The following is an 18,929-nucleotide window of genomic DNA, read 5'->3' on the forward strand; positions in this document are numbered from 1 at the left end:
GAAAACCCCGAACGCTTCAGCACGAAGAGAGCCGCTTCACTGCGCACCGAACCGTTCCGATAATGAATAACGGGGGGAAATAGTAATGAAAAACCCTCGAATAATAAATCACAGAACTCGGACTACTACATACATGCTATATTGCGTAATTACTTCCAGTATCCAATTCCCTGGTGCAAAATATGAAAGAGAACTTTGTGAAGAGCGAGTCTGACTGCACTCTCCTGTTGCATGCAGGCACGTAGAGCAGCAGTGTAGATTTTGTGACAGAAATCCAGCGGTGACGTGGTTGATGCACGGTTGACAGCGACCGTCGATTGATAAACCGTTCCTGTCTAAAATACTGTCAAGAGGGGTTTGCATTGGTGCCCATGTATAATGATAATCAGTAGGGCCTATTATTTTTCCTCATTGACTTCAGGTTCAACGGATTTTGTGACTGACTACTAGACAAACATGAGGCAAGAGCACGCCATATCCAACAGGTCAGACATTGTGCACATTACAGTAATCAAAGTAGGAAACCTGAAAATTAAGTAGGTGGAAAAATGCTTACAAATGGTTAGTATTACATCACATTGATTATAATATGTTCTGCCTGTGTGTGTGTATCTGTGGGGGTCTTAAACATCATTATCACTGTCACTCAGATGAATGCAGATGCATACCAATGAAAAGGATTCTGGTGAAGTTTGTAGGGGTGTATAATATATGTGAGTCAGTACTCAGTAGGCATACGAGTGGAAGTGCCAAAGCCCTGGCTGAAGCACTAGTGGCTCCAGGCTTGATTCCTACAGGAGCTCGATGATTACTGGTCCCCTCATGTCTCTCATGATTGCCCTTTGGTGTTGTTTAAATGCAGCAGCATGGGTGCATGTTACCATGCGGGTGCCAAATGCGGAGTCCCATTCCTTTCGCTATATGCCATGCAGTAGGCAGCTAGTGGACCACACCATGGTTAAAGTGATGCATATAATAAAAACCTAATCATATCAATAGCATAGCATTTGTGACTATTTGCTAGTGGTATCATGGAAAAATCAATACCAGACACAGACAGTCATTTGCATATTATGCATAAACACTGATTGCTGCTGATTGACTATTCAGATTTGATGCAATGATGAAAAGCACAATACATTCACACTCGAAGATGCTCTGATACAAAGCTGCAACCTGGGTGTCCTCATTTACACAATAACTCAATGCTGTCTGCATTCCAGCACAAAGCTCCCTACAACACACTGGCATTCGTGTACCATTGTTGTATGAACAGAAAAAAAAGGCAGTTTCCTGAAAGCCGCTAATTTTGACGGTCCTTTAAGTTGGAATTGAAAGAATAGTGACAGACTTTAGGTTGGAATTGAAGGAATAGTGACAGACTGCATGTAAACATTCATACATAATCAACATACACAGAACCAACATAACTTATAGACACAACAGAACCAACATACAGAACCAACATAACTTACAGATTTGTGGACGTCGACCTGGATTCATATCGCTTAAATCTGCAGTAACTATTTGAAAGTACACCTTTCCGGATAATTAGAGGAAGTGTATAGGCCTATAGCAGATGTGGCATTTCAACATAGAGTTTTACTTCAAAGCCTGTTTTTTAGGTATAGTCAATTTTCAAGTTAATTGTTGGCTTTGTACTTAATTAAATTAATTAAATAAAACTAATTGCTTCAGCAGAATTTCAATCAATCTGGTGATCAAGCTCTGCAGCGGCTATTACACATGGAGACCAGAACACACAAGAACACAAAGGCAATTGTGCATGCTTAGCTATATGTTCCTCATGTATTGGCAACTGCAAGCACAATCTACCACAATCTATCATTCACCTGCCTTTGAGTTGACAAAAAGATGAAAACAAATACTTGGGGGGCCATGGTGTTGACTTTGGCCTTTTCCAATGTTTGGTCTTAGAAAAGTGAAAGTGTGTTTTAAATGAAGTCTAGCCACGCTCACGGTTCAGCTCTCTCCAAATCAATATCCTTGCCCAAAGTTCTGTGGAAACACTAACACAGATGCACATGCTGGGATGAGTCACATGCTGACTGTTACATACATACACACACTCTTCCCAGTGAAATTTGTTGTGTGAGAGATAGCATACCATGACAGAGAAGGCACCAGCCTCCCACCTCTTTTTGCGAGCGGCCACTTCATTAGACTTCCAGATGAAAGAAGGGACATGTTGTGATCTGGTTGTAATGCATAGGCAGCAGAATGTTTGACATCTGACACACACACACACACACACACATGCCTGACTCTCCTCATTTCAGTGTTGCAGGTTTAATGGTTTGTATCCCTGCTGGAATTCAGCACCACAAGGCATTACTTCTCGGCCGTGTACTCCAAGGACACTGGAAGCTAATCAGACGCACTGACCAGACCAACGTCCGATACCTTTCTGCTGTTCTGTGGTAACAATTTCCTTTTGGGATTAAAAGGTTATGCTCACATGGTGCTATAGGTTAGGTGCAGGTGGTCTTTCCGCCAGTCTCCTCTATATCTCCAGTGGGTACCCTTGGAAACACTGATGCATCACTTGGCAGCTAGGCTGCTTGCATGAAGGAACCTGGAGATGAAATGCGGTTTTGACACACCACAGAGAGATACATTGAGCTACAGTGCTGGGATGATGGAAACATGCAGGAGTAGACAAAAATGGCTTGTCTTTCATTCTTGAGTTTTGTCTTTTGTCATTTCATGCATCTCTAGGCGGTTTTCATCTTGTGCTTTTATACAGGCGAGGCATTCCATTCACAGACACCACCCATCCGCCAAACTGGTCTTGTTCCCTTTGATTTGAAAAGCTTTGAAAGCATCAGCAGCAAATTAATATTTAGCATTGGGAAATGTTTGAAAATCATTCCAAAATGTTTGCAGTCTGTTGCCCCTGCTCAAAGCATCAGTAGCCAAATAGATAAGAGGATTAACCCCGGTATGACATTAGACAACATTTCCTGCCCTGTGATCCAAGCAGATTAATAACAGGCCCACATCAGACAAAAATAGAGAGAGAGCTGGCAAACTTCAGAAATATTAAGCTCCAAACAAAAATGCTTTGTAGCACTCAGCTCACAGACTAAAAAAACAAACCCTGATGTACTGTCTGGAACAAGGACCATTAGCAGAAATGTAAAGTTTTTGGCTGCTAGGCTAGAGTGGCATCCTTATAAAGAAAGTGAATAACATTCATAGATATTGTAATAATTTATATAGTATATGGCAGATGTAAAAGGTTTGTCATAATGAAAAAACATAACTGATGCCCCTCTCAGTATGTATGTATTTATATGTATTACAAACCAATCATCATGTTGTGTCTGGAGCATATAAGAGAGGATGCCATTGCATAGGCTGTTGAGGTCAAATGTCAACAATCATTCTTGAGTTTGACACTGCCTTTAATGCAAACTGCTCATAGCTCATTTTATTGGACATTGGACAACTTCAGAATTTAATCAGCTTTTGGAAGACTTTGAGTGTTAAGTCTGTACAACACATTCTGATAGACAGAATGAATATGCACACCACATCTCAAAACAATTGATGATTAATTGTGATACTTACTTGAGGCCATGACTCGGACTCAAGTCTTTAGCTAAATTTAGTGACTCATAACTTGACTTGCACTGAATGACTCAAACTTGACAAGCACTGAATGACTCGAACTTGACTCGGGCTTGTGCATTCAGACTCGCAAATTGAGACGAGGACTCAACTTTTTTGTTGTAATATGCCTTTTAGGCTATGAGGGTGAAATCATGACACTTGCCAACACACCTAAAGCATATAGCTGTTCTGGGACGGGAGCACGCTTCCCTAACAAGCACCAGGAATAGCGAGCGAACAACAGCGAAAATAGTTTTTTGAAAGACAAACTCTTTCAAAAGTTACCGCTCTCCCAACAGTGTTTAAAATAGACATCATCCATGAACAAATATAATCACGTTTGCCACAACCACCATTGTTTTTTTTTTTTTTAAATAAACAGTTTTATGTTGAATGAATGAATGAAACGCAAATGAAACGCGATTGAAATGTTTGGCACGGTTTTCACAGTAGGTTATGTGTGCACCCATCAGCTTCTACACATGCCAACAATACACATAACGTCGAGAATGAATAATTTAATTTTAGGACAGGAGCACTCATGAGTTCAAAAAGTAAAAATACATATGAAAGTTCATAGCGACCGCCATTAGGACGCGCCTATGAGCAGCGGCACTACAGTTATGTTTTTTTGAAGTTTATCAACATGTTGGCCTAGGCTATGCTTACTTTAGTGCTGGACTCGGACTCGACTTGATCAATAGGGATTCGACTCTAACTTGACTCGGTTGAGTAGTAGACTTGACTCTGACTTGACTTGGATTTTTTTTTAGTGACTTGGACTTGACTCGGACTGGAGACTCAAACCTGGACTCGGACTCGAGGCATAGTGACTCGACTACAACACTTACAGGCTGCTTAATTTTAAGAAGCTGTTGGAATTGTTTTGAAATTATCGTTGAGTGAGACTTGTCATTGGATTTCAGGGGCTTGGGAAAAGTTGTCTTAACACGTAATTGGTTACTTGGTTTACAAGAACATGTTCAGTCAAACATCAAAATATCAACTTTGGTCAAAGTTATTGGCAATGAGATTAATTTGACAGTAAATTATGGTTGCAGGTGGATATGGATTAAAATTCATTATAACGCCATCTTTTGGCCAAAATTCGTCAAATGTGTCAGATTGCCTGTGTATTCCAATAACACAGTATTTTTTTTTATTTTTTATTATATTTGTTTGATGTGATTTCCTGTATTCTGGTGCATTTTGGGGATGGCCAATACTAAATGCAACCAGATTCATAGCCTACATCCTGATTTGTTGATATTGAGGCAATGATTCCATGCAAAGGCTTGGGCTTTAGGGCCCCCTGACCCCTTGGGCCCCTGGGCCTGGGCCCGGTAGGCCCGTGCAGTAATCCATCCCTGGAGTTATAAATGTAGTTTAGAGTATGTATGTGATTTTCACCGTAATTACAGTTTTTTATGAATGCTTAAACACAACTGTGATTCTTATAGCACAATTTCTAAAACTATTAATACTTATAGCAAAACCACTCACTGAGTTCGCAAAACTAAAAGCACAAATACTGCTTTGCACTAGAGTTTAGATTATCTGCCCGAGCCCGAACTTGACCCGACCCGACCCGACCCTCGGGCCGGGTCGGGCCGATATTTCCAGCCACTATCCTCGGGCCGGGCCGGGCCGGGTCCTTGATCAAGCTTGCTTTTTTTTTCTTTCTAATCATTAGCCTACTTGGGTGGGGAGCTAAAGCTATGCCATAGTCAGACTCAGAAATATTTTATTTTTATCAAAGTAGGCCTAAGTAACAAGTGTATACAAAGTTATAGGCCTACAAGTTAGGCTCAGAGTTACAAAATGTCAATTGTAATGTCATCTGCGCAACACGTGTCATGCGCAGCTTCTCCACTCGCACACATCACACCGGGCCTGCTGTGCTGTATTGTGTAGCTTAAGTGCAACGTGAAGCTTGAAGATGTAAAGAAAAAAAATGAAAACAGGAGAAATAACTTCGAGGAAGTTTGGAGAAAAGTCGGAGGTATGCATTTGTCAGGTATGCTTTGTTGCGTGCATTAAGTGCGCACGATGTTCACCTATGACAGCAAAAATACTTTAAGATGAACATGAAGCAGGCTTGCCATGGCAGAAATAATGATAGCCAGCCTTCAATGTCCTCTTTTGTCATCTCAATGTCCTCTAAACGGATTTCTGTAGCTCAAACAGCTCGGAATTGTAGTTGAGAACGTCAGTTATAATGGCCCACGTATTTAAAAAATGTCGGGTTTAAATCGGGCTCGGGCTCATAATTACAGTTAACGTGTCGGGCCGGGTCGGGCTCGGGCACAATGTGCACGGGCTCGGGTAGGGTCGGGCTTGATTTTTTGGGCCCGATCTAAGCTCTACTTTGCACTCAGTTTGCAATTTTGTAACACACACTTTGCACAACTGTAGGCACAATTCACTACACAGCACTCTTTTTGCAGAACTGTAAACACAACTCACTTTACACTCAATTTCCAAATGATCAACATACTCCTAGCAAATCTATACACGTGTATGGCTATTATTTTCACTATTTTGCCAACTCTCTGGCACACTTTCTCATGTAAAAACTGTTTTAGATAATTAGTTCACTTTGCAATCAGCCTAAGCACTAAGCCACAGGTAGATAGATAGATAGATAGATAGATAGATAGATAGATACTTTATTGATCCCCAAGGGGAAATTCAGGATGTACTCAGGTAATTCAGGTAATGTACAATGGGTACAATAGAGGGAGCAGGAAGAGTGAGAAAGTTAAGAATTAGAGGAGGCTGAAGAATAGGACATGGAGGTGAAGAAGTAGGAGGAAGAAGAGGAGGAAGAGGATGTGGAGGTGAAGAAGTGAGAGGGAGAGAATGACAAGGACAAGGAGGTGAAGTTAGAGGAAGAGGACAAGGAGGAGCAAGAGGAGGATGGGGAGGGGGAAGAGGAAGGGTAAGAAGAGAAATAAATAGCCCTTTTACAGGCAAAAAAATCAGTCTACATGTGGGGATATTGTCATGTCAGGGCTGGATACGGCATTCCAGAATATATTTTCCCCGATGCCTTGGACTAGGACATTCCTCCCACTATCACCATCATCTTACACCCCCCGCCCCCCCCCACACACACACACAAAGGTTACACTACGAGTCTTCCTAGTAGAACTTTCGCTGAAGCTATCATTGGGTTCACAATGTGTGGGGCTGTGCTAAACCTGACCATAAGGCGACTTTGGCCAGAGTTCAAAGTAAAAATGTATTGAGACAAGGTAGCATTCCATCAGGGTTATCTCAGCATAGTATGCTAGCCTATAATATACAAACCATAACTCATAAAAAACGCTTAGCCTAATTAATTAAATAAGTGCATGCTGATCAGATAGGCTATGCCTATAGACCCCCCTAGAAAGTCTCAATGTGTCCATTAGTTTACACAGAATTCACTAGAAGTCATTATTTAAGGGCTTATTTTTCAAAATGTTCTGCCGGGGGGGGGCATGCCCCCGGACCCCCCTAGCCTTCCTGTGTGTGACACTGGGCTAAGCCCCCAATGTTTCAAATGTCTGGCTCCGCCCCTGCCCAACACACTGGGTACCCATTCAGCGTTGTGGAGATACCACATTTATCTGAAATGAACAGAAATTGACTGCTCCTACCTGTAACAACAACACCATGTAGTGCAGTATGAAGTGTTAAGGGCAGGCGCGCAAAGCCAATGTGAGAGACTCTATTCTCCTTATTGTAAGTCAGTGTTTCAGTCAGTCAATGAGTTTGAAGCCATTACTCTACAGTAAATTAGCTACTTTGTGTTCCTTTAGGTAGCACCTTTAAGTGTCATGGGAATGGGCTACTCAAAAACAGGTGTTAGTTAAAAGCAAAGGAACAGCATTCCATCGTCTCTCCAGAAACATCCATTAAGAAATGCAGCACTTGAAGTGTGATTTAGAGGACTTGATACCCGAGTGTTGCCATCATCCCCCCAGAGAACACACTGCCATCCTGCCATTTCATCAATACAAGATGTCATCTCAACAACATAAATGCAGTCGAGGCCAAGCCAGACGCGCCCAACAGAAGTGCTGTCCACCTCATGCCAACAAATAACATGCAGTACTTGTGGCCTGGCCTTTGGTCTGAGGCAATCTCTCCATCTTTGATGTACCAGGCCTAGGCTATAGTATAGTCACATACCTATACGATGTGTGTGAATCCATTAAGTGAAGAAGATGTGATAAATCTAGTCTTGTGGGAAATCACCTTTCTTTATTTGAATTCCTCCCACTATCACCATCATCTTACACCCCCCGCCCCCCCACACACACACACACACAAACACACACCCCACATACACACACACACACACACACACACACACAGCCTCCTCCATAACAAGCCATTTCATTCAGATTTAACACAGACTTACAAAATAGACATACACACAACCGGAAGCATATACTGTATAGTATGCTCAACAATATAATATGGGGCATTTCACAAATGTACATGCTTATATCTTCAAACATATTAATCTTTAAACTAGCAGACATTTCAAGTTCATATAAAATAGAGTCATATATTCCCGTCATGCAGATGATTCAAATCCTGTGAAAGGAAGTTATAGGCAAAGCCTGGCAATCCATCATTGGAATATACAAGATGTCTGATTTAGATTGCAAACATATATTAGCGGTGAGACTTATACTGAAATCTATTGTATGCGGGTGACAAAGTCACTAAGTATTTGATGTACTGAGGTGTTCTTTTAGCACGTAGGTGCAGATGTCCATCAGATAACATTGTTGACTCACTCCTACAAATGTTACAGCTGCTGCTTCCCCTTTCAGACCAGGGAGAGAATTGACAGCTAAAGGTTATGTAGTTACTGAAGCAGAGCAACACATATTTTATACAGAATTAGAGAGACTTATCTGTTCCTTCAAAAAGACAGTCATTACACCAATTTTCATGCATTAATTGTAGTAGCCTAGAACAAGCCTATTAAGGTGTAATATGGACTTAGTTTTAGCTTAAAACATCCACAAATGACAGACAAATAGTAACAGAATGTGAAGGAACACTATAATGACATAATTTGACATAATGACAAAAATGCTGTGTTATAGGTTTGTATGCAGACAGGCTACCGCCAGGCTAGAACTCTTGTAATACCACGTTATACTGTACCTGGTGTAGCTGCTGTTGAATATAACTGAATTCAATGGAAGAGTGCATGTATGGCTGCGTTCAAGACAAGTCGAAGCCTTAAGAATTGACCCTCTATTGGCCTGTAAACGTTGCTAACGTATTTGTGGCTAGACAAACACATTGAGTGGTAAACTCATAGACAACTAAAAAGGGAGAGTTCTGTCTGTGGAGATGGAGTGGGAATACAAGACTTTACATGCTCTTGTAGGCCCTACAAACTCTTGTAGGCTACCATACTTCCTCCTTTAAAGGAGACCCGTAGTATTTTTGCTAGACCTAATTCTAAAACTGTCAACTTCCAGAATGCCTTATACAGTGGATAAAAAAAAACATCACAAGGCACAAGGCAAAAAATATCTAAATATCTAAATGATACAGATAGACCTGTATTTTGCTTACAGTACATTAAACATGTTAGTGTCTTATCCTCCTCTTCTGCCCATCTCTATGAGCAGATCCAATCAATCAGTGCATTCTAACTGATTGTGGCCAAGTAACCTAAAGAATACAGTCCCCTTGCAATAATAAACTAGTTGAAATAGGTTCTGAACAAGCAGACCATCTCAACAGTGATGTCTAGTGTATCCATCACTCAGTGGCAGTGGCTTTAGGCAGGATTGCGATAAAATAGCCTACAACACTGTGCATAAAGCATATAAATCACTGCTGTAGATTGCTGTCACTGCAGGTCATCCCCACTGATCAAGGGGCACCAGCCTATTTTTCTCCCCCATCCAAACATGATGGCACCGGACAGACAAACTAACAGTAAGTAAGGGATAACGGCCGCCGAGGTGCCCTGTTATACAGAATTATCACCCGGAGAGAAGAAATACTCTTTTCTGATTGGCTGGCGGGTGGCCTTTAATTCTGAATAACAGGACACCGTTCTATATCAATGCTTATGGTAACTATAACAACCATAGTAGGACGACGGTTGCAGCGCTCTAGAATCTTTTGGTTGCAGGCTTCCCAACAATGGAATCAACTGTAAACAAGCTAACTGTCCATGCTAAAGTTGTACAACAAGCTGAACTAGTGAGCTTCTTTTTAAACAGAACCGCATGTTTCCAGTGTTTACAGTGGCAACCGGGTGATAAGCGGGATAACGGCCTTCGAGGTGTGTTCAGTTATACGGAAGCTGCGCGTCGGGGAGTTTTTTGCCATCGCCCTCGTCCATTAATTCAGGACACCTCGGCGGCCGTTATCCCTTACTTAATTGACGAGGGGGAGGCAAAGAACTCTCTGACGCGCACCAGAGTTTCCTCCGTCTAAGTCCATTAATTCTGCATAACAGGACACCTCGAAGGCCGTTATCCCGCTTATCACCCGGTTGCCACTATAGGCAATAGTCATGCCTTTATAGCACGGAAAAGAAACATGCTGTTCTGTTTCAAAAGAAGCCGACTTGTTCAGTTTGTTATATCCTACAACTTCCTTTGGCCCTAAGGCGGGGATCACACTGACCATCGGCAAGCGGCAGGTTTCCTATTGTTCTCTATAAGCGCTTTCAGACATACGTGTAAGACCGGAGGTTCTGCCGATGTTAAACGGTGGGGCCGTATATCTGAACGACATAACCGGTCATATGGAAGTCCGAATTCACCCGGTGTTTATACTACTCCCCCCCTAGTATTTCCTCCGGCCATTATGTAAATGTGCTGTGTCTGAATGAGAAGTAGAACATGCGGTTAAAATCACACCTAGTGAGAGGGCGTGTTGGTGACGTTTCTTTCGTGCGTCCATGTGGTTAGATCTGACTTAAATGCCAGTGTTATGATGGAGTGGCATAGTGCTGTCCAGAAAATCTCCGACCTGGAAAGATGCAGACATCACGGAGCTACTGTCCATGAGGGCATACAACATTTTGATAGAATACATGAAGGGAATGGCACGTTGTAGCCTACAACTGCATGGCAAGGCCAAACGAATTCAAAAGACTGAATCATCATAAGGCGCTGAAAAGGCAGTAGCCTACAGCGACGTCGTTGACGACAATAACAGGAGTATTTAATAAATTGTTAGCCAACACGGTTTTCTGTTCATTGATAGCCTTAGGCAGAATTAGGCTACAGAAAAGAATACAGGATTTTTTTTCTCTCCCGGCAGTAAAGACAGTAGATTCGTGTTTAAAATCTAAATGAAAACTAAAGGTAGGCTATCTAGGCTATGCATATGACCATCCAGAGGAGGCTGGTGATCTGTCAAGAATGATGAAGATCGTAAGATACAGATGGTTTTATTGTTGCTGTCATTATTACCACAAACACGAATTGACAACGAAACCATGGCGATCGTTGGTTATATCTTGCCTGCTTATTAGGCCATGCACAGCCCTGTCAGAACTCCGTGTAGCATGCATAGCCTACTGGCAGTTTTCATAGACCATCACCAACTAGTTCGCACTTTGGATATATCGTTGGATTGTGAAAAGCCCAATTTCGAATAACTACAGTAGCCTACAACAGATGAGGTAGGATGCATCTTTTGCAATTAGAATTTCGTGTTGGTGAGACCATGCAGTAGACATGTCATCTCGAGTTCCACGACAGCTTAGCTAGTGCCACCGAAATATGACACTGAAATCCTTTCACTATTGGAGTCGCTCAGATAGAAACAGCTGTAATGTGGTTAGGACACTTTTGCTGTGGAGTGGAGACGCTATAAGTTAGGTGTGGTTTTGACAATCAGAAAAACAATATACTGAAATAGTTTAATGATGTAAAGTCAAGTGGTCTGGTGTGTGTGCGCGCGCAGTTTTTATTGATGAGTCGGAGTGGCAAGGGCATTATAAAACTTCTCGCTCTTAGGCCTACTCATACACCGCGCTGAAATGGCGTAGTTGTCTAAATTCAAATCATATCATGCTAGGGGAGAAATAAACCATGAAAAAACTTCACTGTTATGTTAGTATTTTGTTTGTTGCTTAAAAACGTTGTATGATGGCCTTGAAGTCTTGAGTTAGCCTACTGAATTGGCTGGTAGCCTACCATAAAGTGTGTGCATGCTCTCTCTCTCCAACGCAAACCAGATTCTAGTACATAACGTTGAAAACAGATAAATATGTTTATTCGAAGCACACATACAAATACTGTATGTGCGCACTTACGTGACTATCCTACTTCAAGTATTAGCCTACGCACAATAGATTTCTCTTCTTTAGCCTATAATGGCTACACTTTTTAAACAAAAAGCAGCTGTGACAGGCAGCGGCCGCATATATTCTGCGTCATAGCTCGCAGCTTGTGAACTCTACAAGCCCCCACCCCTCACTCGACAACCACACGGAGATTCTGTAATGTGCGTGTATGTCGTTCACACATACGTCAGGTCAGTATTAGGTCCGCAGGTTAGCATCATATCTGAATCATCCGAAGGGTAGGACCTCCGTTTGACAAACCTCTGCATGTACTCCGGAGGTTATATCTGAAAGCGCTTTATGGTTCGGCAGCGGAACGGTGGCAGTGCTAGCGTAACGCTAGCATTGAACAAGCTGAGGGTTGAACTTGGTTAGACAGGCGCGCGGGAACATATTTTTGACCAGGGGTGCTGAATAACAAAATAATGGATGTCCGACGATTTCTCCTCTAGAGGTATGATATGATTCGAATTTAGACAGCTAAATACGCCATTTCAGCGCCGTGTATGAGTAGACCCTCTGGTAGACCTAAGAGCGAGAACAGCCACATTCCACTGCAACTATGCGCAGCACTTGCCACTCCGACTCATCAATAAACACTGCGCGCACACACACCAGACCCATAGAAGCGCACTTGACTTTACATCATTAAACTATTTCCGTATATTGCTTTTCTGATTGTCAAAACCACACCAGAGATGTTTGGCTTGAAAATACTATTAGGCTGCAATGACCTACAATGGCAAACAATTTCTGAGTAGCCTAACTTATGGCGTCTCCACTCCACAGCAAAAGTGTCCTAACCACCAATTACAGCGGTTTCTATCTGAGCGACTCATAGTGAAAGGATTTCAGTGTCATATTTCGGTGGCACTAGCTAAGCTGTCGTGGAACTCGAGATGACATGTCTACTGATAGGCAACAGGTTCGTGGATTTGGGCTAGATCAGCCAGATTGCCTGACACTAACAGAAACTGAGCCGTACGTGAGGTCGTGGGCTTGCCAAAGACTAATTGCAAAAGATGCATCCTACCTCATCTGTTGTCGTTTGGTATTCGAAATTGGGCTTTTCACAATCCAACGATATATCCAAAGTGCGAACTAGTTGGTGATGGTATATGGAAACTGGCAGGATGCATGCTACACGGAGTTCTAACAGGTGCATGGCCTAATAAGCAGGCAAGATATAACCCACGATCGCCATGGTCTCGTTATCAATTCGTGTTTGTGGTAGGCTAATAATGGCAGCAACAATAAAACCATCTTGATCTTCATCATTTTTGACAGATCAGCAGCCTCTGGATGGTCATATGCATAGTTAGCCTACCTTTAGTTTGCATTTACATTTTAAACACTGAATCTACTGTCTTTACTGCCGAGCGAGAAAAAAATCCTGTAGGCCTATTATTTTCTGTAGCCTAATATTCTTTTCTCGAAGTCAACTAGCCTGCTTGCAACGTCTATCCTCAGCGAGTCACGTCACTTTCACTTCTATAGCTAGACTATAACGTTTAATCTATGGATAGCTATATTCAAAGCTATCCATAACCTTTTTTGCTATTTGCCTATTTGACAACAAATATAATGACAAACTGCGAATTTGTAGGCCTATATTGACAAAAAGCAAGGGATGCTGCAGCACCCTCAGCACCCACCTTCTCGCGCCCTTGTGGTTAGATGGAAATTGTTCACCTCAATCAAGCTGCTTTGAGACGCTTGTCAGGCACTGATTGATGCAGGGAGGACTCAGCTTGCATGGCCTGTCATTCCCCCTCTGTGATGATGGGAAAATAGGGTTGTACATGACTTGGCTGTTCTTCTTATTGTTACTTTGCGTCTGCCTCCCACAGGTCAGTTATCTGAAGCTATCATTGTTATATTCTGTCTCATTTTGTGTAGAATACAGCTTTGGCAAAACCAGCAGGGTGACGCAGGCAGCACAAGAGATTAATTGGATTTCTATTCAACGAATCCTAAGCTGAGCGTTGAACTTGGTTCAATTTTCAAAGCGCAACGCGTTTGTGTTACCATAGGAACGAGATAGAACTTATTATTAAAGAATCATCTTTTCTCTGGATGATAAGACTAAATAAGACCACTCATCTCAATCATCTCAAATAAGACCCCTCTGTGCCGTCCAGGGTTGGGTAGTAACGGATTACATGTAATCTGGATTACGTAATCAGATTACAAAAATCAAGTAACTATAATCAGCCCAGATTACAATAAAAAAATTGTGCAATCAGATTACAGTTACATTGTTGGGGATTACCTGATTACATTTTATCATGCAAACAATGCAACTTTTTTATGATAGCCTAGCTATCTTTTAATTTGACAAGCTTCGGGCTTGCCGGTTCAATCACCGACCAGTAGAAAAAATCTACTATCCACGGCTGAAGTGCCCTTGAGTAAGGCACCTAACCCCTCACTGATCCCCCGAGCGCCGCTGTAGCAGACAGCTCACTGCTCTGGGTTGGTGTGTTCTTCACCTCACTGTGTGCTTCACCTCACTGTGTGTTCACTGTGTGCTTCACTAATTCACGGTTTGGGAGACCAAATTTCCCTCACGGGATCAAAAGAGTATCTATACTTACTTACTAACTTATTTACTATTGGGGCAGGTCTCTCGGCACACTGCCTGATCTTTTCCTCCTAATCTTAATGTAGCCTCTAGTTTTAGTGTTACCGTTTACTTTGAGAAAGTCACCAGGTCCCCCTCGTTGAAAAACATCCCAAAGGAATAATTTTCTCACCCCCACAATTGGAATGGACATGGTGTCATTCAATCTCAGGCCATGTCCCTGGGTCAAAAAAATTCAGCGAAAGCTAAATTCATTGTCCAGGTGTGCCCTTATAAAGGTTAAGCTGAGTTGTGCATGTTTGGACAATATGATCCATGATCACATCCATAATGACTAAGTGATCAATTTTGGGATGGGGTGAAAATTTCAACCACCAAAACACCATCCCCTAAGTGGAGAATAGCTATAGAAATGTATTAGTTTTGGGTGTTTTTCAGACAATGGGACCTGGTGACCTCAAAGTAAATGGTAACACTAAAACAAGGGGCTACATTAAGATTTTTGGAGAAAAAGATCAGTTAATTCACACAGTAATGCTTTACTCAGAGCAAAGAGATTTCTTAGATGTAATGAAATAATAAAGAGAAAAATAGAATAAGAATTCTTTCATCAATTCAGTGGTGGTGTCTTTTACTTAAGGGACATATTTATTTAAGTAATCTAAAAGTTATCCTAAAGTAATCAGATTACGTTACATGTTTTTGGTAATCCAACTGATTACGTTACTGATTACAAAAATTGCATTGTAATTTGTAGTCAGTAATGGATTACATTTCAAAGTAATCTGACTGTAGGTACTGTAAGCGAGCAAAGTGTCTGGTGTCTGTACGGAGTCCGTAATAGACATCCAGAATGAATCCACATGTCCCTCACAGCAGCTGTCCAGAGATAGTGATACACAAGGTATACCCCAGTCCTAACTAACTCTCCCTGTGACCCCCTAATCTACAGTCTGTCTGACTTCACCTGGAGGGCAAGCCCCTATGTGAACACAACCATTGCCCTCTCAGAAACAACCTTAGGAATCTTTTCCTTGCACTGACAGCTCTATGTAAGACCTCTATGTAGGCTAAGTGCTATTGATGGACAATAAGGAAGGTAAAAAATAACAATGAACTGCTCTTAGGCAGCCAATTACAGATCCACGAGCAGGAAGATACTTCACACTAAAATACAAAAATGGCTTGGATACGTGATTTAATGACACTACAATGCAATTATTTGACCATCACTAATACTCGAGTATTCTGACTTAATGCTTTTCTTGTCCCTCCATCTTAACCAAGAAAATGTTGTATTGTCTTTTTACTTAGGCTACATGCTTTACTTTATGCAACACTAGCTTGATTTCCGTGCAGGTTTTAAAAATGTCAATGGAATTGTTTTACCATCAAAATAGAATATTTTCCTGTTGTCTTTTAAGTTGGATAAGAAATTGATCTACTGAAGGGGGGTGGGTTAATTAATTGTTTGACTGGTTAGGTTATATAGGTTTGAAGGATGACGAAAAGACATGCATTCCCCATAGCCTGGCCCCGTGTATAACCTCATAGCTGAAGAAATTTTCGGTTAATAGGCAGGAAATTACAGTAGCGGTTAATAGGCAGGAAATTACAGTAGCTAAAGGTTAATTCACTCAAAGCATGTAAGCACAGAACTGTTACTTCAAAAACACATTCAGTAATTACATTTTCTTTTTTTTAATCAAGTGAGTGTACCTGCATGACAATAGCCAACGGGAAAATTATGTTCCCCATAGACTCCCATCAACTTCAGCTTCTTGGTGGAGGCTGTTGTGGCAGGCTGACCAATTTCACTTAGATGGAAATTGTTCACCTCAATCAAGCTGCTTTGAGACGCTTGTCAGGCACTGATTGATGCAGGGAGGACTCAGCTTGCATGGCCTGTCATTCTCCCTCTGTGATGATGGGAAAATAGGGTTGTACATGACTTGGCTGTTCTTCTTATTGTTACTTTGCGTCTGCCTCCCACAGGTCAGTTATCTGAAGCTATCATTGTTATATTCTGTCTCATTTTGTGTAGAAGACAGCTTTGGCAAAACCAGCAGGGTGACGCAGGCAGCACAAGAGATGAATTGGATTTCTATTCAACGAATCCTATGGTAATCTTTCTTAGTCTTTCATATCCCCTCTTCAAAGCGCTTCCATTTTACCACCACCACACTGCCATCTGTGTAAGTATCCATGCAGGGATTTCCTTAATTATCATTCATTTCCATAGCAGAGCAATCTGGACACATGTAACAGTAAATTGGCCTCTGATATGATAAAGAATCAGAGGCTGAGGAGGTTCCAGATTGATCACCCTGGTGTGTATGATGACCATCACTCATAATTTCATCACTTCCTGAACTGTATGTAAATACCATGGATATTTTTGTTGTGTTACCCTTAGGGGCAATGGATATTTAAATTAAGTGGTTTACTTTTAATTCATTCATTTTTGCCATTTTTACACATTGTTTCCAAAAAAGACCAAATGTGTTTATACTCCTCATTGGCCCTGAACATCTTGTGTCTCCCCAGCAGATGGCATGGACAGACAAAAGACTAAATGACTGATTACATAGTGAATCAAAGCATAGGGGAATAGTGTTGTTTGAACCTCATGTCATCAACAGCTCACTAGAGTGCAGTGTAGCTATCAATGATGTGTACTCACACTTGGTGGTTGTTATTGCAATTTGGAGGAAAAAACTGACAGGCATAAAATGCATAAATCAGATAATGTCTCTAAACACACAAATCAGAGTGCACATGAGAGAGCTACCTGAGTGTACACTTTTTAATAAACGGATGTTTGATAGTGAACATGAAATTGGACTATAGGGTAAACCATCGAGCTAACAAGATGCTCAAAATCTTGGCCTTTTGATTGGTCATTAAGAAGCTATTTTAGTTCAATTGTCTGTGTATGCACAGTTAACCACTTGCAAAGTCCATGATAAGACTAATCCACTGCATAACCTAACCTCAGGCAATTAAAACGACAGTGCTTTGAAGCACAGTCAAGGGGCTCTTTACTGGCTTCCTTCAAACATGGCAGGCTGACTGAATATGAACTACAGGCTAATTCCAAAGGGAAACAGTCAAGGAATAATGGATGACCAGAACCAAGAGAACCAAGTCAGTACAGTCATAGCAAGCCCAAACCCAGCATCCCTTGGCTATTGTTCCATGTTGCTCATGCATATCAAAGTCATGCTTCTATCCTCATGTCTATTTCACAAAAGATCAGACGGGTACTCAAATATTAATGCACTCAAGCTTTATCTACAGAAGATGAACATTTAAAGCCTGGTATAAGGTCTGATGGGCTACCCCAGTTAGCCCATAGCTACCCTATAGCTAAAAGAGAGCTATAGGCTAACTGGTTTAATCAAAGTCCTTTTAGGCAAGTCCCTCCACTCGGCAGCCATGTTGCAATGCTTTTTGGGCACTCATCGGGCATCCTATTCGGCAGAAATGTGCATGTGCAAGGCTTCACGACACCAATCTTGCTCCAGCAGTGATTTCACAACAAATGATTGGCACAAAGTCTTCACAACACACCATATGATTGGCTCAATATATTCACATGTCGACGTTTTGCCGAGGAAGGGGTGGGATATGTGTAACCATACAAACTAGCCCCATGCATTTCTATGGAGGATTTTTTGAGTGCTCTGTCTCCTCATTAGAAAGTGGTTTAATCCTCTTCCAGTGAATCAATTTATTGTTGATGTTAAAGGTCATCTTATTAATATATCGACCTATTGCATAAAAGCTGATGACTGAGCTGTATCACTAAATATTGAATTACGTTTCTAAAGTTTTAAATACTTTGGATGTATTTCAGTTGGATGCTAATACTTTGCAGTTTGTCAACATTTCACACACAATCATGTCCCATCATAACTTTGTTGTTTCAAAGAAGACAGACATTATTACATCACATTTATAATTGTTGTGGCTGTTGATTGCACCAAATCAGAATCACAAAGACTAATGTAATTGACTAATTAAGGAACTTCCAAACAAACCGCATGGGTAAGTCAGTTGGGCAGTGGTATCTGTGATTTTGCTCAGTTTACAGTTTGGTGAAATATTGCATAAAAAAAATAAACAAAAACACTGAAGAAAACAGACCATAGACAGTTAAATTATTAATCTATAATTGTAAATTATATGATGAAATCTCAAACAGCACAAATACATCTCTGTGATGGCATTGCCATATTTTTACATGCACATTTTTATGTAATTTCATGCAATTCATGCATTGGTAATCATATCATATTGGTAATCAGTTCTTTCTTAGTCTTAGTTTTCTTTCATTCTTAGTCTGTTATTTATTGTTTATATATTTGTATGTGT

This window comes from Alosa pseudoharengus, unplaced genomic scaffold (assembly GCF_046254945.1).
Source record: "Alosa pseudoharengus isolate Yale_2024_CS ecotype anadromous, Long Island Sound unplaced genomic scaffold, YU_APseudo_1.1 YU_APseudo_1.1_scf_2, whole genome shotgun sequence".
Lineage (NCBI taxonomy): Eukaryota > Metazoa > Chordata > Actinopteri > Clupeiformes > Clupeidae > Alosa > Alosa pseudoharengus.